This window comes from Ips typographus, linkage group LG8, assembly GCF_016097725.1.
Source record: "Ips typographus isolate SLU linkage group LG8, UJ_Ityp_2.0, whole genome shotgun sequence".
Lineage (NCBI taxonomy): Eukaryota > Metazoa > Arthropoda > Insecta > Coleoptera > Curculionidae > Ips > Ips typographus.
Window position 1 is genome coordinate 5,830,568 of NC_138429.1, and position 27,004 is coordinate 5,857,571.

At 30.4% G+C, this 27,004-nt stretch overlaps 1 protein-coding gene across 3 annotated transcripts in view; it reads left to right on the top strand.

Moving 5' to 3' along the window:
- dnc (phosphodiesterase dunce) overlaps positions 1 to 27,004 on the top strand; it is a 341,190-nt gene that overhangs the window by 3,878 nt on the left and 310,308 nt on the right. Inside the window, exon 1 of one of the 3 annotated variants that reach the window (XM_081985112.1) lies at positions 23,017 to 23,344. The exons of 1 other annotated variant lie outside the window; for it this stretch is intronic. The gene's annotated coding sequence lies outside the window, so the exon portion shown is untranslated. Of the gene's footprint in view, positions 1 to 23,016; positions 23,345 to 27,004 lie in introns of those variants that run through there. One more of the 3 variants, XM_081985118.1, reaches the window with a different exon arrangement.

The following is a 27,004-nucleotide window of genomic DNA, read 5'->3' on the forward strand; positions in this document are numbered from 1 at the left end:
CGATGTAAAAATATGAGGGAAGACCGCGATAAGTAAATGAATGGAGAAAACCTTTCTCTTCTTCAATGTCTCCTAAAAGCTTTTAAAAGGTATCCAATATTTTATCAGAAACGGTTTTTCAGTGAGCTGTAAAGCCTGCCAAAAAATATATATTTTACTTGGGATACAAACTCCAATTTTTTACTTTTATTTGTTTTTGTTTTAATTGGTATTTCTATATGGAAATTTGAATATCCATTAGCTCAGATATGGCTGTTCAAGTAATTTTGCTACTATTTGCTTTTATAAAAATTAAATAACATGATAAAATATTTGCTCTGACTATTAACTAAATAGAGAATAAGTGCAATTTTACACATCATTGTCATTCTCCTATCAATTGGTTTAATAATTAAATATGTCCATGTTCTCCATTTAAAATGTACTGAAAATGTGCAGTAATTGTTTTCAATGTCAATTATCGTTGAGTTTTATATGTTTTTTGCTTTCAGTTATTCATTATATTAGTTTTTGAACTAGTTACTGTTTTGACAGAATAAAGAAACTGTGTGTTAGCAGGAAGTTTCAATTGTAGAGATTTCTAAATGAGTAAAAAAATTAAATGTTATTGTCATTTTGATTATCTGGGCAGTTTTCATAATGCCCGGGCTGAAAGTCATATGGGCACCTAACTAACCTAACCTAACTTAACTTTTAAGCTGATGGTAATCATTTTTTCCACTACTAACATGATAAACATGCTATTATTGACCGATTAGTAACTTGAGAAATTAGTTTTCTCTACCTTAATGATCATTGTTAACCTAGGTCAAAAATAGAGTCTATTCTCTAGTTTTAGTCTGGCACAAACGCAACAAAAAAGGAAATATTATTGACCTAGGTAAATAATAATGTCAATGTCTATTGGGACATATGACATATAGAGACAGATAAATTATAGGTTGTCTCTTCATGTTGTTGTTTTGTTGTTATCCTAAAGTTTATAATTTTCAATGAAAGAACCATCAAAAATATGGTTAATAGTGGGAAAAAACGCTATATTATCCACGGATTGTCTGTCTATGTCTTAATTAATCTTGCCATACGGCCAATAAAAGCTTCTGTCTAAACCTTGGTTAATAATATACTAGACATAACATATAACATATTTTTACTTTTTTTTTCTTTATATACTAGTGCGAAATTCCATTTTCCCAACAAACCTTTTTTGTGTGAGACAGAAGACCCAATAAACAAAGAAAAAATAATAATATACTATTTATTTGTCTATAATAATTTATTACATTGTTAAGTCAGATTAATTTAGTTAGTTATAGTTAAATTGCTTATATGACTTTTAGCATTATTAATAATGCCTGGGTAATATGATATTTCCTATTTTTGTCTCAATCCTCCAAGAGATGATTTTGATTTTTCTTTGAATTTCAGTAAGTTTATCAAGATTTGTTGAGTTGGACCTGAAATTTCCTCCTCATATCTTTTATTATTACCTACATATTTTACTCGATTTACATTTTCTGACCACAAACAACTTGTTGCTTTTAGAGTTCTTTCTTATCTTTGTACTTTAGAAAACTTGGAAAATGCAGTAGTTTATATTACTCTATTTAATCTCTTGGAAAAACATATTTTTAAATTTTGTTTTAACAAAAAAGTGTAATTTAACAAAGCAATATTTTCTTTTATAATAATAAACAAATAGTCTTTTGTATTTGGGTATTTACGTTACCCCAACTGCTCAACCACATTGTGTTCACAAAAGTGATTAACCAATATGGCGACTTCAGTAGTCCGTCACTTAATAGACCAAAGAGGTTATTCATTACAAATTTAATATATAAATGAAAAATTTTAAAATAATTAATTCAGAAAGTTTACTAAATAGGAGCTGTTATCTTCTTATTCAACTTTCTTATACAACATTCAGGCAAATATTCTTGGAATATTGTATAGGTATTAATTTTTTCAATACAATGTATGGTTCTAATACAAAATTATTCAAAGAAATAAGCACACTTTTTGTCTTACAAAGTGTCTATTTTTAGTAGTAAAAACAGTTTGTGAATACATATAACCTAGCTGAGGTTGTTTTGCATTAACTCTTACAACTGTTTACATTAAAGTGAAGCAGCTGTATGTGTTCCAAACTTCACTTGACTATATTATTAAGAATACAATCACCTTTGGTTTTATCTATAGTTATGTGTTGTCTAAAGGATGGAAAGCTTTTACGATGCACTTCAGATATAAAGCTAGAACAACGTTTTGTTTACGCAAGTTTCTAGTCTTGTTCTTATAACAGTTAACCTTTAACGACGTGATGAAGAAACTCCAAAGCATGTAATAAAAATAAATAGCTGTCTCTTGAACACAAACGTCGGAAAAATGTCTTTTATAAAAATTGCCATTTTCCCAGGAAACACACTGGGGTGTATTTCTCAAATAGCCCGAAATTAAACTTGATTTTTATTTGTTTCTCTGTATTTCAAATTTGTCAAATACCCGGACATAAATCACTCGCAGGACAATATCTAGTAGAGAAACACCCAGAGGAATTATTCAGCTTGGCTAAATTTAAATTCAATTAGACGGTCAAGATATACTTGAAAGTTAAGAAGGTTCCACTTAGAGTAATTTAGTTTCGCAAGTTTCATGATCTTTGCAAACCAATAAGGTTATCTGGAAGATTATTACGATGATAGTCTGGTATCTAACTAGTAACTATCTTAGAGTATCTAACGCAATCGATGTAAGTTTGGTAGGAGAATAATACAAATAAGTAAAGGAAGTACTAGATAAGCTAGTGAATACGTTAGATATTTCTCTAATCCCACCAACATAACTTGGTTGAATTTGGATTTGGATGTAGTAACAAATCTTTAATATTAGACAGATATTTTATAGTTGTGGTGGGAACTTAATCTCTTATTTATTCTAAAGAACAATGTCTAGATAATCTGCTTCAACAACCTTTACTTCACTCAAACTCTGATAAACACACAAACACACAAACATAAATAAAGGATTGTCAGTTAAAACGCAATGAAATACAATTTCACTCAGTATTTTTGAATTCTGGGGGTTACGGCACTGAAATTTGTTGTGTGGGTAGTAAATTAACCTTAAAATCAGAGAATTTGTTTCACTTTTTCCATAAACAACCTTTACTTCACTCAAACTCTGATAAATACCAGCAAAAATAAAGGATTGTCAGTTAAAACGCAATGAAATACAATTTCACTCAGTATTTTTGAATTCTGGGGGTTACGGCACTGAAATTTGTTGTGTGGGTAGTAAATTAACCTTAAAATCAGAGAATTTGTTTCACTTTTTCCATAAACAACCTTTACTTCACTCAAACTCTGATAAATACCAACAAAAATAAAGGATTGTCAGATAAAACGCAATGAAATACAATTTCACTCAGTATTTTTGAATTCTGGGGTTTGCGGCCCTGAAATTTGTTGTGTAGCCAGTAAATTGACCATAAAATCCAGAGACGTGCTGTATTTTTTCAATAAACAATTCTTACTTTACGGAAACTCTGACCATTACCATAAAAAATGAAAGAATGTCAGTTTAAATGCAATGAAACACAATTTCAGTCAGTATTTTTGAAATCTGGGGGTTACGGCACTGAAATTTGCTGTGTAGCCAGTTTATTGACCACAAAATTCAGGGACGTGTTGCACTTTTCCCGTTGACAACCTTTACTTCACTCAAACTGTGATAAATACCATCATAAAGGATGGATTGTCAGTTAAAACGCAATTTCAGTCAGTGATTTCGAAATCTAAATCTAAAATCTAATAAAATTCAGGGACTTGTTACACTGGCCACCCTATACAAAGCAAAAGCTGAATAAGATTTTCGGTATCTTGTATATTTTTCAAAATATCCGCTCTAGAAAGTCGTGTTTACATACAGACATTCAAGAGCAAATATCTCAAAAACTATAAAAGATTTCGAAAAACTTGATTGGGTAAAACTTGTAGCAAATTTAATCAGATTTTATTTTATTTAGAGTAGTCATGTCGGTATAACGCACAGTTTCTGAGACATAAACAAAATACCGGAAAGTGACACTTTCAAAACCACCCCTCTCCTCTGGTTCAAAGGTTAGGGAGGGGGACTTTTGATATGTTCACCTCCTAACTAGTCCAAACAAGTTACGAAATGAAAAATCAAGCATTTCCTTCTATACTTTTTCGTTGCCTGGGTTATTAGGAATTCTAGACGTTTCCTTCATTTTAAACTAATCAACGTTTGCCATAGTACCCATATGAATATTTTACTTAAACTAGTTTTTTTAAATCTTCTTTACGATGCAATGGGTCATAGCAATTAAATTAAGTGGATCATTGTGCTGTTGATATAAAACGACTATTGTGTTTAATATCCCTGGTGCAATTTCCTCATATACTGTTGCATTATAACTTTTATGTGTTAATATTCCGGCTTATATGTCACCTGAATAAGTGTATCTAGCTAAAGTTTTGTCATCCTTAAATTCTACCAGAAGGTCACAAAAAAGTCCACGAATAAGCTATTTCTGACTTCAAAAGAAATTCTACATTTTCCCAAGTTATTGCTTATTCATAAAGCAATTAACCATAATCACAATCATCGTTGCATTTTGTTGGTTCGTTATGCTTTACTTGTTTGTCAATTCAGATTTTTCTTTACTTCCACATAAAACTGTGACCTATATTCTTGGAAAGTATCAATTTTATTAAATTAGTTTCACTGAAACAACATAACAGGAAATAAGTTTAGGAAAGAGTTCTTTCATAAAATAATGGAGGTATTGTTAAACAAGTTAATTTATTAATTGAAGTGATCGTTTTAATATTAAAGTAAAACGTTCAAAGTTTCTTAGTGAAATTATATTTCAGTATAAATCTAATTACTCTCTACTAGTAGAAAAACAGTAATATTACTTTAATCGTTCCAAGTACGTTTAAACTTTCTGATACACTGTAAATCCTTCTCAAACGATCCACCTACTACTAACGACATACAGATTTCCGCTCACTACAGAAAGTATTACCCAAGTAATGAAAAACAAATATTTGGACAAAAGGGCAAACTCCTCGTAAATTGATTTTTCATGGCATAGAATAAGCTTGAAAATTCGCCATCGCCACCACTCAAGCAATATGTCATGTCATCGAGCTTTCGTGCTTTAATGATAACAGATGGTAGATTCGATTATTTGTTATGATTAGGTGGTGCTTTAATCATGTTATAAATTTTAAGAAATTGCTGTACATGACAACAATAATAATTGTTCTTCACCTAGAAAAAGAAAGGCCATCATAGGTTAACAAATTATGAAAACCGTGCAACTTTACCAATAAATGTGAGCAGCTATTTGTCTCCATTATGTAAAACCAATGCAATAATAGACTTGTGTAAATAGCAATGAATGAAAATGATCACATATGTGGTGTTATTTCAACAGTTAACCAAAAGTGTAAAATTGATTTTATTGTAAAAATAGTGCAGGTATAAATAGAACTTGCAGTGGTTATTGGAAGAAATTGAAAAATACACTTTTTGAAGCAACAGTCCGGGTAAAATGTAAAAACGAATTTCAATGCTTTTGTAGCAAACAATGACTGTTTTTAACCCTAATTTTGCATTGCCTTACTGTCTTTTAACCGGAAAGTGACAATTTCCTACGGAAAATAAGAGAAGGACCTAAATCAACAAAATCCGAATAGAAATGAACGGGACTATCCAATCAAACATTGTCCCTGAAGTATCGAACCAAAAGTGCCATTAATCCCAGTTTTGTTTACGTTTACCTTAGTTAAGGGTGTATGAGGCAAAAACGAGAATAATTGAAACTCCCCTAAGCCCATGCCTCCTAATTACAATTTTTTAGTTAATGACTCTTTTTATTCCATTGTTATTTTTAAATTCAGAACAAACCGAACGTAAATAATACTTGATGAAATATAGTACAAAAGCTTTGGAAAACATGACAGGTGTCTTTCACAAAATTTCAAATGTTATACATGGAAAATACTCTATCCATTTTTTCGTTACAGTTTTCTGTTTGTTTTAGTGTAATAAATATATTTCTAAGTTCTTTTTAAACCTTATTTTTTAGGGGCTTTGACTTGGAATAACAGTCCCAGTAGGTTTTACACGTTTCCATTTTTTTTTAAGAAATTTTTTCTTAGTCCGTTCCAAACTAAATCATTTCTAAGAACAATTTTAGCTTATTTGTAAATACTTCAGGTATTCGTGACATATTTTATTGATTTCTATGTAGTCATGACAAAGTAATTTTTAGAAGATTTTATATATTTTAGGTAATTTAAATTTTCCATATTAGTTGAACCTAAATATCTCAGAAACTATCTATTTTTTAAGTCATTATCTAGGCCTTGACCAGCAAAATCAAATGACCTTAAACATACCTATAGGGTGTCCTATTTAAAATAGTGGATATTTAGTTAAAAGTAGCTTTAACTGTAAATATCTCAGAATCCGTACATATTTTGTAAGGTCATAAATAGCAGAGTGGAATAACCTGATATAATATACAGAGTGTGAGTGCTTGTTGTAGTTTTCTACATTTTTGTGTTGCTAGTTGGCATTTTACAAATCAAACAATGTTGGCAAGTGAAAGCTGCCACTTTTGACATTTTTTTTGCTACGGGTGCATTTATATGTCAATTGTCAAATGAAAACGATTTTAAATATCATTTGTAAGTCAATAGCTTGAGTCATTGTCTCAGGTACTACTCTTTTAACTATTTTTTAACATCACTGGTTTTACGTCACGTGACGGGTTTTATTTAATTTCAATTTTGACAGTTTAATTTTGCCGTTTTTAAGGTCAAAATTGCATTACTTGGAGTCACGTGACTGCTTTAAAAATTTTGAAACAAAATTTTTTTCAACTTAAACTTTGACTGCTTCAGTTTAAAATTGTATTTTTCAGGGTCACGTGACTGTTTTAAATCATTTTTAAACTCAATTTCATTTTCAATTTGAACTTTGACCTTTTTGAAGTCCCAGAAAATTTTCAAGTTCAAAAGTGTATTTAACAGGGTCACCTGACTGTTTTAATCAAAATGAACTGAATTTTTGACAGATCAAACGTCTGCGCCCAAAAATGACAGCACATATCCAATCTGGCAAAATCCAGCCCAAAATGACAATAAAACTATAAAAAAACCTGAAAGTTGATTAACCCTATAGAAAGTATATTAAAATTATTTTATAGGTTTATGGTTGTGATTTTGACATTTCTGAAAATTGATTGAGAGTATGTATTGTATTGTATGTATTGTATCTATAAAGCTATAAAATGCCATTCAGCTTGTTTACACTCATTTATACTGTTTTGTAGCTTTATTGGACGATGAAAAGGATTTTTCCTGAAAACCTTGAAAGTTGATTAACCCTTTAGAAAGTTTGTCGTACTCTTTTTATAGGTTTATGGTTGTGATTCTGACGAATGATTGTTAGTTTGATATTTGATCTCCTTACTGAAAAACTATCAAAATTGCATTCATGGAGCTATAAAGCACTTGGTGTTTTCACATCCCTAATACAGCCAGATTGTCAGCTGTCAAAAAATTATAAAAAGCAGAATCGAATGACTCAAGATAATATATAGAGTGTCCCATTTAAGTAAACCTTCTTTTTGTCCACATTTTTAGTTGCTTATTTGGCACTTTACATGTCGAGATTGCTAGCGAAAATTTAATATTGACAATGTTGGCAAGTGAAAGCTGTCACTTTTAACGTATTTGCAGTATGCAGTTACAGTCAAAAAAACATCGGTTTTAGTTTTTGAACTGACCACTAATATGGAATATTAGCCTGATTTTCTTGCCACCTTCTTTTGTGAATTTTAGAGGTTTTGCTTCAATTTTAAGTAGTTGGAAGATAATATTAAGGAAATTTTACATAATCCAGCTCTAGAATACCTTATTCAGAGTGTTCAGTTTTACACCTTGTTTACAGAATTTTCAGATATTTTAGTGTTTTCTTTTTCCCACAAAGACATCTTCTTAAGGTTTGAGGAAGTTTCCAAATTCTGGCGTATTTTCAACACATTTTACGTGTCAGGCTATTCTAAGTTGTGGTGAAAACATTTCCAATATCTTATTCCGAATGCTTTTTTAATATAAAATAATACAGCAACACACTTTTAGCCAAATCTGTGTCATGTGTTTGGGACGACAAGTTAAATTAGTTTGCTTTTTGTATTCCAAATTAGGAATAGCGGACATAAAGTTTTAGAACGTTTTGGTTAACTTGAAGAAGTTTCCAGCTCAAAACTAACGCATATGGCACCAAGAAATTTTCTATTGTATAGTTGGAGAATCTTTTTATATTTATAAAAGCCAAAACATAGTTTTGACGTAGTTGACAATGGAAACTTTTCTCGTAGTTTTGTGGTGTGCTTATATTTTGTCAGTGTTTCTGAAATGATTTACTAGTTCATTGTTGCCCATAGACAATAATTTGTTTTCTCAGATTACAAAACAAACTCGAAATGGATATAATGAATTCAGATCACGTTGTATGTTAATCGTGTTAATGGGTTTCTGCCACGTAAATCTGGCCAGGATACCTTTCCAACAAAAAGCGTTTTGCAATATTAATGATGACTGAAAATTTGGATTTTTTTTATCTACAGTTACAGTTTCAGATATTAATGAAAGGAAACGAGTAATTAATTTATAATTCTTCAAGCTTTTGTTGTAATTAGCATAAATAATAATATTAAGTGCATTCTGACATGCCTTTTGAAAAACTCTGTAAACTGCCTCACCCTTAATGATAACAAATTATAAAAATGTCACGTAATTCAACTATTAGCGCTAAAGAAATAATTAGCCACTAGGTAGGTCGTCAGTGGTGTATTTATATCCCAGTTATTCGTTTCCCTTGTAAAAATCGTTATTTTTCTGCATAAATTCCGAATATTCCTGGGGGAACCATCCGCAATAAATAAAATTTGAAGAGTTTACAGATTGGTTTTTATGCTAATTTTTAATTCCAATTTCGAGAAATCCAGTTGAACGTTTATGATTAATTGAGCTGGCTCTCTTAATGCATTTTCCTTGTTTCTTGAACACCAAGAGGAATAAGCAAACTAAATGGCTACTAAATTAATCTCTGTAGTAACAAGAAGTGATTAATATTTTAGTTACCATTAAAGAATAATTGATTTAACACAGACTTTTGTTGTTATAAACTACCTTTTCTGAAATAAAAACTCAGAAAAAGACTCTTCTCTATTAGAACTAGTAGTACTTTTCAAAAGCTTTTAAAGCTTTAAAAAAGTGAATCTCCTAGTAGCACCAATGGAAATTCTTAAAAATTTCAGTTATTCACAATGTTTTATTGTATTTCCTTATGAGAACAGCTTTCCTTTAATTAAAAACTATGAATTTATCATCCGTTAACCTTTAATTTCTTTCTTGTCAGTTGTAATCGGTTTGAATAACAAACTGAACAGGGATCAACCAAAAATCCTTAGGGATTTTTAATTAACTTTTTGGGCTTAACAAAACCTAAACAAAGTTGGGATTAACTTCAGTTTCACTTAATCGTTGAGGATAAAATCTGATCGGTTTATCAGGTCGCCAGCCCTCTTGGGACAGGTGGATTTACTCGTTTACTTTTCTCTGTCAACAATGGTCCAGATTTTATTATACTTTTTCAGTACTAACAGGAAACTAAAATATGAAATACAAGAATGACTTCGTAAGTTATTTATATTGTTTGTTTCACTTCTTTTTCAATACTTTCAAGCAGAAAGTAAAACCAATTGCTTTGACACTGGATTTGAAACGAAGATTATCGATTTTGTGAAATGTATTGTTTCATATGCATTTCCTATTTCGATTTGTACGATTCCCTGGAATGGTATTTTAGAATATTGACGCTTGAAGGCTTGAGCCAATCTCTGGTTGAATTGAACCGAGAATTATGTTTTTCTGATATGAATATTGAAACTAAATTATTTCTAAACTAAACTATCATAACAAATTAACAAATAAAATTAATAAGACATTCCAAATTGTGCTGCTCCGTCCCAGAAGAACCGATCTTGTTAAAATTTTGCACATTTTTTTTAAATAGACTGTAAAATTCAGCTTTTCCTTCCCTGATGAACCGACCTGAATGAACTTTTGTCCATTTATTGTTTTATGTTTGCATGACATTTGTTTTAAAAAATATATCGAAATATGAATTGATTTTAAGGTTTTTGTTTTGCTTAGCTAGTATTTTTTTGGTAAAACAAAAGAAAATAATTTTTCTGGCTACTGGTCAAAACATCAAATATTTCTATTTCCTGTCCATCAAGAAGGTTATTGCCATTAATAAATAAACAGTTGGGGCAAACTTACTAAAATATTAAAAAGCTCAACACTAAAGTTACTAAAAGATTGATAGTCTGAAACCGAGCTCCTAATGGAAAATATTTACTTTTAGCTTTGGTGGAAATAATATATAAATCTGTCATGTCCAGTAATTTTGACTAAGAATTTTACTTACCGAGGAAAATTATTCTATATACTGCAACGAATTTATTTCACAATAAAACACATTTTAAAGTTCTTAAACTCTGCAAAAGTTATATTTTATTTAAAGTAAGTAAACATACTGAAGTTCCTAAACTTAAGTGAAGCACATACCAAGTATGTTATCGAGAATTCAGTTAACCTTACAAAACTCATTAAAAGTTTAAATGAGTATGATGCTTATAATAAATACTGATTATTGTTAAGTAGTATTTTGTATTAAGTATTCTTTGAAATTATGTATTTGTAACATTTGCAACTTGTTTGGTTATAAAGTCACTTTGTAATTTTATCCCTGTGTAGTCATTACAAATTAATTGAACATTTTTGGTAATTTCTTAAAAAATAAGGAAATTAGAAGACTAAAGCAAATTTTTACAAAAAATTTTCTCTATTGTTCTAACTATTAAGCATTCCTTCAAGTAATATTGCTTTGTCAAGAATAATTTATGTACATAAATTAGTTTCATGTATTGAAAGCTCGTGTTCTCCCTGGAGATTAAGATTTTCACTGCATAATCGACAATTTTACAAAAATAAAAAAGGTGAGTAAATAAGAGAAAATGTTGAAAAGCATCTAGAAAGAAACCTTTAGAAATAATTTATTCATAAACCAATAACAAAAAACTGAGTGACATTTACATGCAGAAGTTATGCCTAAAACAAGCTTAAAAAATTTACCACTAAAAGTGGTTAAATTCATAGTAATAAAAACTGTAAAGTTGATGTAAATATCTTTAAAAACGTGTGGATCAAATGAGTTATCAATATGGAATTAATTCAAAAACATCCCGCAAGAAGACGTATTGTCTGTCATAAGTTTTATCGATTTATCTAGTATTGATTTTCTGAAAGTTGGTTAACAAGAGTCCTGCTAGGAGTGCCACAATCAGAGAGAATCATTGTTGTCAATTCACTACACGGTAAACTTCTTTTAACATTTTAAATTAAAATGAAATACTTAAAAGCAACACACTGATATCAAAGCGACGAGAAAAAGGAGTTTTAAAATTGTATAACATACGTATGCCGAGTAATGTAATTTCTCTCTTTCTCGTCTTGAAATAAGAAGGCAAGCACAAGAGTTATAAATAAAATATTTGTTTTGTCAGAACAACTAAAACAAACTTGGATGGAAATTCATAAATCAATCTGTCAGAAATTTGAATATTTCATTTGACCAGAGAAATCGTTTCTAACGTACTATTACTATTAGAAAACTTTCAGTATTTGTATCTTTCTGGACATTTTGGAGTTAAAGTAATTGTATCCGGATCAGAATTAAGTCAATAATTTCTTTAATGTTCTTCTCATATTTGTAAGATGTCTCTACAGTATGAATTGTATTGATTTTACGGTGCTGCCATCTAGCCAATCTCCACACAGTTCGAGTACACAGTCACTATTAATTGTATCTAGAAAATCAATTTTTTTCATTGATAATTTGTACAAAAGATGGCGCTCTGGTAGTTTCTCAAATCAGATTAGATACTCTATCATGTGATTTTTTACCAAAATTTCTAAAATAACTTAATTTAAATACTGTCCGATTTTTTACAAACAGTTTGAGTGTTGCTACATAATTTAACACAGTTAACTCAATGTAAAGAATAAGTAAACCGTGTTGAACTAACAGTGAAAACAAACAAACGTGCCACATTAAACGTTGCTTACATTAATAACGCTGATGACATAAGGTTCGGGGGTAGACTGGGTAATGGAAATTAATTTATTCAACACGTGGGGGGTGTGAGGGAGGCGTTCAATCTGACAAACTGCAGAAGGTCAAGGAGACGAGGTGGCAACGCCGCGGGGAGCCGCCCCCCTCGCTCCGCGACGCGGCGGCATCTGTGTTAGAGCAACAGGCTTGCTTTGAGGGGGGGATCGATATGGGATTGTCCCAGGGCGAAAATGAAGGGGTGCGAGGGTTGTTCTACTGAAAATAACATTTTTTTTCTTGTCCAGAAAGTATAAAAATGTGAAACAATTTTTTTTTTGTTAATAAGTAGAAACTTATTAATAGTGTATTAGAGTGATGTGGGATAGGAGTTTGCAAATTTTTAAACATGAATTTAAAATAAAAAATTTTATTAACATAAACTGCATATTTACTTACCAGATTTAATATGAGACAAGAATACACTTGCAAAGTTTGAATTAAATCCAACTATTATAGTACAAATTTTAACTAAACTTTTGATTTCTTTTTAGGTACGTTTTCACCACTTCGCATTAGGGTAAGTTGTATAAGCAATGTAACTTTTAAGTGTTTCTGCGAATTATCAACTTCATAAGCAAAATTTCATATATTTGCACTTATATTTTATTATAATTATACATTGGCAGTGCTATGCTAAACACTCATGCAATGCTACAATCAGATTGTGTAAATTTGAAGTAGTGCACTAATTGGAAACTGCGATTCCAAATGAAATTACTGCATTTTTTGCTTGCTATTTCATTGTTTCATATTTTTTTCAGGAATAAGTTAAATTCATTTGAGAAGAAAGTCTCATCTATTTTGCTAATTGGAAGAAGTTTAGATTTAGAACCAAAAATATGTATATTCAATATAAGCTTCATTTTATTGGACAGACTTTAACTAGAAATATGATTCTTAAATCCTTTAATACAAAATATTAAATTTATGGAAAGTAGGTATTATTTTTCTCACCCAAATTTAAGCACCAAATGCTACAGGTTCAGTTTGAATTAGGTTCATTAATATTTAGATATCCGGAGGAAGAAGAAAACAATTAATTTTCTCCCCAAGGTATAACTTTTCCAGAATATGAATTTCCCATTTATTAGCGTCCTTTTAAGTGAGTTCGTTGAAGGAGCTTTGACGTTTTGGTATAAGGTCGTTTACACTTTACGTCGCTTTTCCTTTAATGATTTCCAAATCTGTCTTTTGATTTCAAAAAGTTATAAATACCGTTTGCTTTAGATACCAGAGAATGGCTGGAAAGCGTAAAAATTTAATTTCAATTAGGGGAATAGTTTGTTTAAGTAATGAGAACTTTTGTTAGTACAGAATTTCTAATAAGCCCTGATGGTATTCAGTAAAAGTAGGAACAAAAATGAGGACATTTTATCAAGAAATAATTTATAAACCTTTCATAATTGTTAGGTTGAAGGACGAGAACAACTGCTGACGTCAATAGGGTTGAAAGACAAATTAGAATTTTTACTAATAATTATTACTTACTATTTTTTAATATTTTAGATTGTTGTTAATGTTGCACTTATTTACTAATTATTTTAGAAGATAATAATAAAGTAAAAGGGCACTATGATTCAATTAATTAACACATTATTTTTGTCAGGTAATGCGTTGTTAAACATGCAAATTATATCAAAGAGATGAGGGTGGGGAATTTTATATTATATAATGTATAAGTGTTGTAAAACATGATGATGACATTCATATATTAAATCATTTGGATTAGAATTAAGCAGTGTCAAGCTTAATTTAACTGAAACAACCTCGTTGAAATAGCTTCAAAATTGACCACTAAATTATAAAATTCCAGCAGTAGCTAAAGTTAAATAGCTCCTATAAAACTACTAGATTGAAAAACTTTTATACACTGTTGAAAGCTAGGATGTAGTCGTGCGGAAATGATGCAAAATTAAAAAGTAGACTAAGGAATTTTCCTACTTCTGTAGTAATAAATATCCAGACATTGAACATAGCTAAAAGCAAATTTAAAAAACATTTTACCAATAAATAACAAGAGTACATAGTCTTTACCTTTTGGTTCTACCTTCTGTAAGATTTTGTTTCGCCATGGTCAAGTCCTATATGGATCGTCCCTAAAAAATTAGATGAGAGAAAAAAATGAAATGGAGTTTGCTGATAAATAAATATCCACTACCAAACATTGCCGATATTTTAGATGAACTAGGCAAATGCCATTATTTTTCCACATTAGATTTCGTAAAGGCTTCCTTTAGATGAAATAACTGCTTTTTCAACAAAAAATAACATTATGAATTCAAACGAATCTTTGTTGGTTTACTATTGAACTTTGAAGAAAAACTAATGTAAATGTTTTTCATTTAAAATGAAAATGTTTTCATCATTACCCAACCATTTTTTCCACGTTAGGTCACGTAACATGTTTTGACAAATTTACGTTTTTTAAAACTTTCGATATTCTCTTTTTTCAGGTTAGACACCTGTCTAAGATGCTTTCCTGTCTATCTTGCTACATGAAAAAATAGATGATTTTTTCTGTCTAGTTCTACCCAATAAATAATTAAGTCATTATTTCTGTCTACGCCACAAATATTAGTCTGTTCTGTGTAGTTTGACAATTAAACATTTTCCTGTCTCTTGTGTGTCTAGACACCTGTCTAAGCCTTTTCCTGTCTAACCACAAATATTATAGTATTTTTAATACCCCAGCGGATTAGCCGCATCTCTTTCTCATATAAACGAAATGGTGGAGACGAAATATTACTAGACAATTGTATTTCTTAGTACATGCCAGGTGTTTTTTTTTTGACTGATCTGTTTGACTATTAAAGTCATAATAAACTGACAAAATGAAGATATTATCAGATTATTCCAGAAAACTAATACTAAATGTAGTTGAGCGTTATCAAAACGAATTGGATCCAAATAGAGTATCGAACCAGGAATACCTCCGAAATATGTCCGCTAAAGTAAACGAAGCAAAAACCAAAACCAAAGTTTTAGGTAAAGTTTGCAAAAATACTCATGCTAACTCTAACAAAAAAATAAACCATTTTTCTGTCTATCATGTATGCTTTACAAAATGTCTACGTTTTCTGAGATATTTACAGTCAAACTTGTTCTTTTACAGAATAATGCACTGTAAATGTAATTATTGCTTTTAAAGCAAGAATTGTCCGTTATTTTAAAAAAAACACCCTGTATATTTAGAAACATTTGATTTTACTTTTCAAGGTCTACATAATGATCTATTATAAGCTTTACAAAAGTGTACGGTTTGTGGGATATTTACAGTGAAAATTGTTCTTATCTTCCACAGGAAAATGTACTGTAAGAGTAATTATTGCTTTCAAAGTCATTATTTAAAATGGGACACCCTGTATAATTTAGGTTCGACTCTTTTTTTCAAGGCCTACATGATCGCCTGCTATATGATTTTCCAAAGGTGTACGGTTTCTGAGATACTTGCAGTAAACATTTTTCCTATCTTTCACAGGAAAATGCACTGTAAGTGTAGTTATTGATCTTAAAGCCAGAAGTCTCCATTATTTTAAATGAGACACCTCGTATATTAACAAATTCACACTAATTTCTTGTAGATATTCTTGGCATTAGTCCAAACATAACGTAAGTGTAATATTATTGTTTATTTTTCGTTACAAAAACATTCACAGTTGTTTGTTTTCCTACTCTTACGTTAACAGGATTACAGTGTTTAAAAAGTCTACCAACTTTAAAAAAATGCTACAATAAAACCTATTTTATTTTCGAACAAAACTAATAAAGCATTAGGACGACTTGTTCAATTTTTAATAAGGCTTCCACTAAATTATTCATAAGCTTTCGAAAGCACAAGTCCAATTTCACACCACCGTTTCGAGGTAGCGTCAAACCATTTCGTTATCCAGAAAGTTTGACATCAGAATGAAACTGAAATAATGCATGTCGATGTCCAATATTCCGTGCTATTTCTGACGAGGTTATCTGATCTAACAGTAAACTATGTTAGCCGAGAAATTATTCATGTCGTTTAATTGCTTGTTATTTCTTTCTTTTGTTCGAAAGAGCATTTAAAATGTTTCCAGGGAGTTTTTCTTAATAAGGCAAGGGATGATAATTGGGGCCTTCCGTGTAAAAAAGGCTTTTATTTTTAATAAGTTATTACTTTTACTGCTAAAACTGTTGTTATTAAGTCTTAAAATTAATATTCAGACGGTAGTAGTACTCAGTACTCCTCTGACCCCTAATCCTAACTTGTTGTAATATAAAAGATTATTTCAGCTACTTTTTGGTCATATACTTTCTGATCAAATATTAATAAAACCCACCGGTAAAGATCGGCACTTTTCCTTAAAAACAGTACTAGTTTTAGTGAAAACTGCGGATGTAAACAGCTCCATCTCTCCGTAATTCGAAATAGAATTTTAAATGAAACTGCAATATACATTTTTGATATCATCTCACCCCAATTTTACAGATGCCTTTGACTTACCGAAATTCCGTATATTTTCTTTTGATGATGACGTATCGAACCCGGTTGTTTGGAGTTAGGTTTTCGAGATCTTAGGATTTATTCGAAAGCGCGTTTCATCTTTATTCATTGGTCGAATTCAGGCTTAAATATTCGAAACAATGTTACGTTAATACGAAACACGCGCCTAACTTCAGTTTTATTGTTTGGGACACCCCAGCTTGTGTTTTGTGCATTGTATCTTTATGAATTACTCGTTAGTCGCTAGATAATATACTTATTCTTTTTTCAGGCACATTCACATTAGTTTTTATTCATAGTTTTAATTTTAAACATCACATTTATGTCTGGATATTTATCACTACAGAAGTAGGAAACATTTTTTTTTATAGTCGTTCAAAAGTTCAACTTTTCATCCAACAAGTCGATTTTATAAAAAAAATTGTAGGAAATCCATGCAAAAAGTCCTTATTTGCACTTGTTGCATAAATAACTATAGTTCCTTGATTTCTAAATTGTATTAAGGTGAACAAGTTTCATCCAACCAATTTTGTGAAGAAAAACGATAAAATATAATGAAGTAAAATAAAATAATAAAATAAAATATAATACAGGACGGTCAAAAAAAGATTTTTTTTTTACCATCATTTGAAAAGACTGTCTTTTTCTGTTCAAAATTAAGGTAAGTTTGTATTAGGTCACTTATTTAAAAATGTATTCTTTAAATTGATACATTAAACCACCCTGTAACTGTGAAAATAATCGAGGTTATTGAAGGTTAAAGTAGTAGCTGTCAAATTCAGCCAAACAACTCGCTTATTTGCAACACTTCGGTGAGGTACGGCCCTGATATTTAGCACAAACCTAGCACAGTGAGTGTCAAATTTGGAGCCGTAGCAAAACTGTAGAAATAAAATCATTAAAGTCGATTTTCGCTTGCACTAAGTGGCCAATATAACGCAAAAACCCATTGAAATAGTGGTGGTGTTTCAGGCAAATTTGACCCTTACGAAAATTGTCATTTGCCAAATGCGGTTTTTCATTAAATTCTATGCATTACATCGTAGTAGACCTAGTAGCTCATGTAACCGTGTTTTCTTAATTTTCCAGGGTCAAATTAGCCCTAACCACTCAAAAAGTGTTTCTGGGCACCCTGTCTGTAAACCGTAAATAAACGCGGATTTGTAACACTTTGTATATACTTTTATATGTCGATGGGACAGCCAATGAAATGAGCTTTATATTGACGTAGAAAAGTTGGTTGGTAGTGGTACCGTTCAGCCACTAGAGGGCGTCAACTTTGACCAATTTTTTTTGGAGTATCCTTTTGTTTAATATTCAAAAAGCCGCTTAATTGCACTATTTTTGCTAGAGTTTTTATACGTCAATGGAGAGCCAATGGAATGGCCTTTCTAAGAAGTTTCCAACATGGATTGATATGATAGACGGTTTGGCCGCTAGAGAGCGTCAAGTTGACTATTTTTTATGACTTTTTTCGTGCATCCTTTGGTTCAATCTTCAATAACTCGTTTATTTGCACCATTTTTAGTAGTGTTTTATACGTGAATGGATAGTCAATAAATGAGCTTTCTAACAGTCTCCCAATATGAATTGATAGGTTAGACCGTTTGGCCGCTAGAGGGTGTCAAAGTTGACTAATTTTTCATGACTTTGTTGGTGCATTCTTTCGTTCAATCGTCAATAACTAGCTTATTTGCCACACTTCGTATAAACTTTTCTAAGCCAATGGATAGCCAATAAAATAATAATTGAACATTATTCTGTTAAAGATAAGATCTCATTTTACTGTAAATATCTCAGAAAGCGTAGATTTTCTTTAAATCACACACAATAAACCGAAAAATGTTTAATTTTATGTCCTGGCAGCAGCTAAACATACAGGAAAAACATTTGTCTAGCTTTCAATTAGGTTAAGTATCTAAATCGTTTCTTTCTGTCTAGACACAGCTTTAAGCCAGAAAGAAGCTTAGACAGGTGTCTACTTTGAATTGTAGACATAATGCTTTAATTATTTGATGTCTAGACAGAAAATTCATTTAATTTTGAGTTAGGTTAAGTGACTAAATTTAGGCTAGAGACGATAGGAGCTTAGACAGGTGTCTAGACTGAACCGTAGTCTAGATCTAAAGCTAAACAAATATTAGTAAAATCACATATTAAAAAACTTTCCTTAAAAACTAGAATCGAATGAGCCTAAATTATACAGGGTGTCCCATTTAAAATAATAAAGGTTTGTGACATGGAAAGCAACAATTACAGTGCCTTTTTTTGTAGAAGATAAGAACAATTTTGACTGTATGTAGAGAACATTCAACACCTTCAAATTACTGTATTAAACATCTCAAATAACCGAAGTTAAGTGAAGATTTTGATATGCCAACCCTTACAAAATTAGCCCTATATTTAGGGCGGTATTTACGGTATTTTACGTCACAGTTTTAATATTGCTAATTTGTCAACGTAAATAGAACTTGGTTAAAAATTTGACACGAACAGTTTGCGGCTACAATTAATTTTCTTTCCTGGCCTTTATTTCAGTTTTGGTGAAAGGTCATAATTGTTTTGATGTTATCCTTGTTTTCTCCTTTTTCAGTTTGGTCTTTAAGTTCAATTTGTTTGATATGAACCACAATTGTCTGTTGGTTAGTTTTGCGTAGCAGAGGGAATTAAAGAAAATAATTATTGAAGAAGGTTGTAACAACTATTTAGTGCATTAAAAAACAAATCAAAATCAATTTTTTTTTATAATTTTATATTAAGTTAAAGCGACGTTTATAGCTGATTTCTATCTTTAACGTGGTGGTTAATCGATGTTGACCTTTCTAATGGGTGTGCTAGTATGGCAATGAAACATTTCCTAATCTTTGTAAGGCATTTAGGAATTAATTAACCCATCAGTATTGGTAATGAACACTATTAAGTCGGGAATTGCAGTGGGAGGTTGATTAATTAATTATTAACAATCAGTCTTTAACTAAAGTCATTAACGTGAGACAACCAGGACTGTCAACATGGTTGTCGGGCTATTTTAGAGGATAATAGAACCACCTTTCAGTATTCTCTGTTACTATAAAAGCCAAACAGTTTATTATCGAGTTGGAAACAAATTATTACCACATAATTTCTGTTCTCTTAACGTAGTTATATCGAATTTGTAATATTTCTGGTATAATTTTGTAATAATATCATCATGAAGGAGCAAGGGATAAACCGTAATTACCTCAATTATTGCGGGTTATATGTCGCTAGATAACCCTCCAAAGTAATCAAATTAATTAGCTGAAAGAGAGGAAACGAGTCACGAAATTGTCAAACATGCTATATTTTAGGTAAAAATAAACATTATATCACAATTTAAATAAAATTCCTCTTATTCCTTTCCTCTTTATTATTCAATTATTATTATTCCTTTTTCTCAATTTTTGTTTTAATCTGGTAGAAATACCATTTTTGAATTATATCTCCTAATTTTGATGAATTTTTATCTTCTATCCTTCTTTAAATTTATTTATTTTTTTCAATCTGGAAGAAAACTATTTTTTATTCTCTTATTTTGGCCCCTTCCTCTTGTTTTCTTTCACTTTCAATTTTTCTACTTGTTACTACAAGGACTATTTTGGTACAAAAATTATATTAAGTTTATATGACAATTAGAGAAAAAAAACAGATAATAATAATAACTGTAGATATTGTAGATAAGATGTGGAAACATAATACGTCCTCTGTTCCCCTATGAAAACATATATTTTTGTTTCTTTATTGCCAGCTTTCATTTGGGCAAAAATTTGTTATTTAAATTTAAGAACTCGATTATTTACAACATTTATTTTTCTGTATACTTTATGTACGAAATTGACTTAAACTGTCTAAATAGTTTTGACTACAAATTGTACGTATTTTACATTGTCTTCATTAAAAAACTACTCTTTATTTACTATTTTCATTGCCTATAAAGTACAGTAAAAGTAAAACTTCTATTTGTCTACCAAATAACCAAAACACCCTGCAAATCGGACAGAGTGGACCAAATTGAAACACGATATTAACTTGAAAAAATTACGATTAATGGATTAGCGTATTACTTTTTTTCAGCACCGTGTATGTTGTATAGTGTTGGTTCGATCTACCGAGAAACTACTTTTCCCTATTAGATCTAAGAAATTTTGGACGGAAAATTGGACGTTTTTGAGCCACTCATTAACATTACTCAGCATCAAAAATACCCTGTTTTAAATGATTTTTGACGAATTTCCAAACAAAATTTAAGAATTTTATTACCTTAAGAAAGTCCAGTTTCAAAAGTTCTAAACAAAATGCCTGAAACTGAATTCATTTACTTTTAAAAAGTTGAACTTAAACATGACTAGCAAAGTATTTCGAGTACATAAAATATAAAATCATACTTGTTCTGTGATGCATTAGAATTTCTTAATTAGGCCTTTTATTTTAAGGTTAAGTATATTTTGGTAGTGATCAGTATTTCAGTTTTAAAATCAGTGGTTTGAAATTGAGCACCCTCAGTTATTTTTGGGAGTTCAGGGAGGTTGCACCACTCAAATTAACGGTCTTGAGCTCCTTTTTCCAGTGGTATCAAGCAAAAAATTCTATCTGAAAAATTGCGTACAAGGCGACCAAAAACAGTCAATCATCATACTTTTCATGCACACCCTGTATACTGGAAGAAAAAACTGTCCAGCAAACTTACAATGCTGAGTTAAGAATATGATTAAAACATTTCCGGTCTTTTGCAAATTTTTTGTAACTTTCACCATTTTCAAGTTATGTAGCAAAAACTGGTTTGATGCAACAAATTTTCAAATCAGTTGAAATAATTGTGTTTTGAAATTTGCGCACCCTGTAACTCAGTTATTTTTGGGAGTTCAGGGTGGTTCAACCACCTAAAAGAACCGTTTTTGAATTATTCTTTCCAGTGGTGTAGAATAGAAAAGTTTATCTGAAAATTGCGTACAGGGTGACAAAAGAGTGAACCACCATATTTTTCTTGCACACTTTTTTTTTCTTGATAAGCTCCGTTATTGGAGGAGCTACAAAACGTGTGAATAAGGAAATTTGTAAGAAATTTCTTCCTCTATAAAATTGTATTAAAGTGTTTTGCCCTTAAGGGTCTACTGAACGAGTTACAAGGCAAATAGTGACAGGGTGCAACAAACTGATTTTTAAAACCCACTTTCACCTCCGGATACATTTAGGACAAATCTTAGGATAATTTGTATAGAAATAACCGAATTGACCAATAGCAGCGTCCGATTTCACGGTTTTCATAAGAGTTATCATTAGAATAAAGTTATTCTAACTGAAAATACTGGCCCTTAATGTAGTATACAGTTTAGATGTGACATTTCTTGTTTTTCTCCTGTGCTATTTCAGTGTTTCTACACCCTCATGAGGCCTAATAAGAATATTATTTATATTTATATTAATTTGAATTGTTCTTAAAACAAACAAGAGAAACAGGTTATTCTAAATTTGTGTCAATATTAATATAACAGATAAACTGTATCACCTTGCATAAGGAATTTCTACAACTTGAATGTTTCTCTTGGGAGTAAACTTAAGAAGTTACAGGAAAGTTTGTTTTTAACTTCATTCATGTTTCTTGGATGTTGGAAAGAATACGTTTATTATATAATTATATATTACAGTTTTATTTGAGTAATTTATAATTCCTTAGAAAAACTGAATTTAAAAGTAAGTAAGTGTTAGGTATTCCGGAGAAATTAAAGCAATGACGTTATTACCACCTCAATAAATCATAAAGTACATAAACCGAGTGATGAAATTGATGGTTTAGAAACGTCTTACAAGAAGATTGAATATGTATTTTCACACCTTTAGGATTGCTTTTTACAAGTACAAAAACAAACATAAGATTGTAATTACATACAAATCCTGAACTTTTCACAAAAACAACGGATTTACCTTGTAAGTGCAGGTTTCTAAAATAAGCACCATGTCAAGTCTAAAGGAAATAGTCAATTTACGACCAAAACACGGGTCAGCCAGCAACATGGTGTTACATTTTGCGAGTTACTATACGATCGTGCTAATCCACCATTTTGACATAATTATAGCGGCATGGATGCATATAACTTGAAAATTTATCGCATTGAAAGTTACCGATTTCCTTAAGAGTTACAATTTTCCGAGTTTGCTTTCCAGGTTTAGCGAGCGCCGTCGCATTCAGTATCGGCTCAGCTGTCTCGACCGACCGACGTGCTGCATCCAACGAATTCTCGTTCGAAAATAGTGCACGATCAACGGGAAAACAATGGAAAATTGCAAAATGCTTCCGATTTTCCGCCCGAATTTTCCCTGCGAATTCATTTAATCGGGTGCTCAATTGGTGGGTAACAATCGACGCGGATTTACTCGAAATCGTTTTTGGAAAACTTTGTTTGTGGGTGTCAGTGAATGTTTTTAGATGTTTTCTAGTGAATGTAATTTGAGCCTTAAATCAAGGATAACACTGAATTAATTTAGAAAAAAACATACAAATATAACACTGAGTTGATAATACACAAAATATCGGAAATTGGTTTATTGACTGACAATTTTTGATAAATTGAGGCAGGTGCACAAATTTCCATTTATGAAGACTTTAAAGCAAACGTGACAAAATTAATTTGAATTTTACTCAAATTGACCTAATCCAGATTCTTGTATTAAACGTTGATTAGGGTGTTTGTGCTTTCCTAAGCATTCTAGAATAAATAATTACTATAGGGACTGAATAATCAAATTCAATTTAAGGGTTGACCCTTTCAAACTCAAGCCAAATTTACCAGTTGATTCACCTGTTGATGAAATTGTTCCTTGTGCCAATATTGATTGCACTTTATCAATTTTTATGACCACAATTCCAGACCAAAGAATGAAATTAAGAATTGATCAAGTTCATCAGTTTTTGATCAATCTTTACATAAAAAGTTAGACTGCAATTCTGACTGATAAGCATATTACCAAAAGTATTAAATAAATAAAAATTAAATCAACTGAAAAAATAAAAGCGAGTTTTACACCAAAAGTTTTAAATCAAAGTAATTGTACATTTATTTTATGAAAGTTTATGCCTCAAATAAATTTATGAAGTTCTTAGAGTACAATGTGATTTATAAGTTGTATGCTGTTGTAAAGCTGTTTTATAACTGAAAACAGCTTTATAAAACCAGAGAATTTAGTGTTTAGGTCCTAATAACCGTTTTTTCTTGCATTTTTGATATTTTAAAATTTCATAATCATTTTGAGTACTGTACCCATATAATGACCGTATAGTAAAATTCACTGACTTTGAACATTTTACTACTAAATTAGTTAGGAAACGTGCTGTTTCTCAAAAAGATGTTATTCTACAATAAATTATTAAACTCACCAACTTACTTACTAATATTTACTTACTTTTTATTAACTTTTTTGAGATGGCTTTTACAATAAAACATTGTTTGTGTCAAAAACATAAAAATTCTCTTTAAATGAATACTTGATAGTTTCTAAATTGATTTGGGAACAAAGAAGATGTCATTTTGATCAATTTTTGCTTTACTAAGATAGGGGCTTTTTCCAGCAAATTTGAACCATAATATTTGGTGTTTTTGCTGTAATTGAAGCTTTTTGAGACCTGGAGAAACTTAAATATTTAAACTTTCTATAGATGACTTTTACAACAATCTACAAGTGTGTCAAATACGTATTTTTTTTTTAAAAAATGACAATTGACAGCAAATTTTAATCATAATGATATTTCTTGTTTTTGCTGTAATTAAAGCTTTTTGAGACCTGGAAAAACTGAAATATTTAAACTTTCTAAAGATGACTTTCACAACAACCTACAGATGTGTCAAAAACGTAAAAATTGTTTATGAAAAATGACAATTGACTGCAAATTTTAATCATAATGATATTTGTGGTTTTTGCTGTAATTAAAGCTTTTTGAGATCTGGAGAAACTTAAATATTTAAACTTTCTAAAGATGACTTTTACAACAACCTACAGATGTGTCAAAAACGTAAAAATTGCTTATAAAAAATGACAATTGACTGCAAATTTTAATCATAATGATATTTTTGTGGTTTTTGCTGTAATTAAAGCTTTTTTTGAAACCTGGAGAGACTTAAATATTTAAACTTTCTAAAGATGACTTTTACAACAACCTACAGATGTGTCAAAAACGTAAAAATTGTTTATGAAAAATGACAATTGACTGCAAATTTTAATCATAATGATATTTGTGATTTTTGGTGTAATTAAACTTTTTGAGACCTGGAGAAACTTAAATATTTAAATTTTCTATAGATGACTTTTACAACAATCTACAGATGTGTCAAAAACCACAGCAAATTTGAATCATAATAATATTTGTTGTTTTTGCTGTAATTAAAGCTTTTTTTGAAATCTAGAAAAACTTAAATATTTAAACTTTCTAAAGATGACTTGCACAACAATCTACAAATATTTCAAAGACGTAAAATTTTTTTTAAAAAAATTATAATTGACAGCAAATTTGAATCGTTTGTTTTTGCTGCATTTAAAGCTTTTTAGCAGCTGTACAAATTGAAATATGTTATTTAACCTTCTATCGATGACTTTAACCAACATTTTTAATCCTATCCTAACTTAGCCTAACCTAAAATTGCATAAAAGTGCAGTAAACAGCGTAAAAGTAGTCTAACCCAAACGAAAATAGCATAACATAGCAGAACATAACATAAAAATGGTGAGGAAGCCATTTTTGTACGTTCTAACTCATAGAGTAACCTAAAAAAGCATAAACCAGCCTAAGTTAACCTAAAATAGCATAAAACAGCTTAAAATAGCATAATAGAACATCCTAATCTATTAAACAACCTATAATATAAAAAACGTAGGTTAGGCTGTCTAAGTCTGTTTTATGTTGTTTTAGGCTATAAGGGCTATTAATTATTTTATGTAGTTTCTTGTGCTAATTTAGGTTAGATTAACATGTTTTACACTCTTTCAGGCTATTTTTTGGTTGGATTGTTCTATGAGATAGAACGTACAAAAATGGCGTCCCTCAATATTTTTATGTTATGTTCTGCTATGTAATGCTATTTTAGTTTAGGTTAGGCTGCTTTTAAGCTGTTTAATACACTTTTATGCAATTATAAATTATTTATACTATTTTAGGCTGTTCTATGATATTTTAGGTTAGGTTAGCCTGTTTTACGCTGTTATCTAATGTACGTAATTAACGTAATAAATTAAAAAATATACAATATGGTCCTGAAATAGTAGAATACAGTTCCTGAACCATATAGTATCCTCTTTTTATTAATCTGTTAAAAGAGGGTAAAACTAGAGGAGATACTATCCAATATGTGACCCTCACAAAATATCTACGCTGTTAAAAATTCGGAAGGGTAGTGTATTAAAAGGGTTCTTTTTATAGCATAGTTAGCTTGAAATATTTTATTTATGGATGTATACTAGATTTTGTCATATTATGAAACTAGCAACATAAGATATTCAAGCTCAAAGTAATACAAATTGCTTAACTTTTATTACAACAATCAAGGCAAATTTAATATTTTATTTCAACTGTAACATACAGAGAAAACGTGTTTTTAACCTAACACACTTGACTTCTTAAAAAAAAGCAAGAAGACATTAGCTAATGTTAAGCTGGTTATTACAAGAACGTTTTAGATCAAAGGGATTTATAAGAAAAATATCAGTTAATTAAATAACACCATACCATACCAACAATTTAACTAACTCTTTACAGACTTTTTTAGCAGCTTGTTTTTAAGATCATAAGGAATTCACCTGAATACAGCATTTCAAATGTGATTTTATGGTTTTCAAATTACGTGCAGAAAATTTTTCATACTCTTTAGGGTACAGCATATTGACATTAACTGAAATAAACTTATAACTGCATACTTTATAGCATTAGGCCACAAAAAGAGTTATGTTCCACTTAACACGTTTTGCATGTGATTTACTCTTTTAAGTGCACATTAGCATTCTTTAACATTATAATCAATATTATAACGTGATTGGTCTTAAGGGCAAGGACATTTTGGCTATTGATTGACATTTGTTATTTATATTTCTTTTTTCCTTTATTTTCCTTGTCATTTGGACTGTCCAATCCACTTGAGTACATAACGTACAATTTTAGAAATAACAGCAATGTAATAATACTAATAATTATCTCAATCTACTAAAAACCCTTAATTACAGTGAAACATTTGATAGTTTACTGTTTCA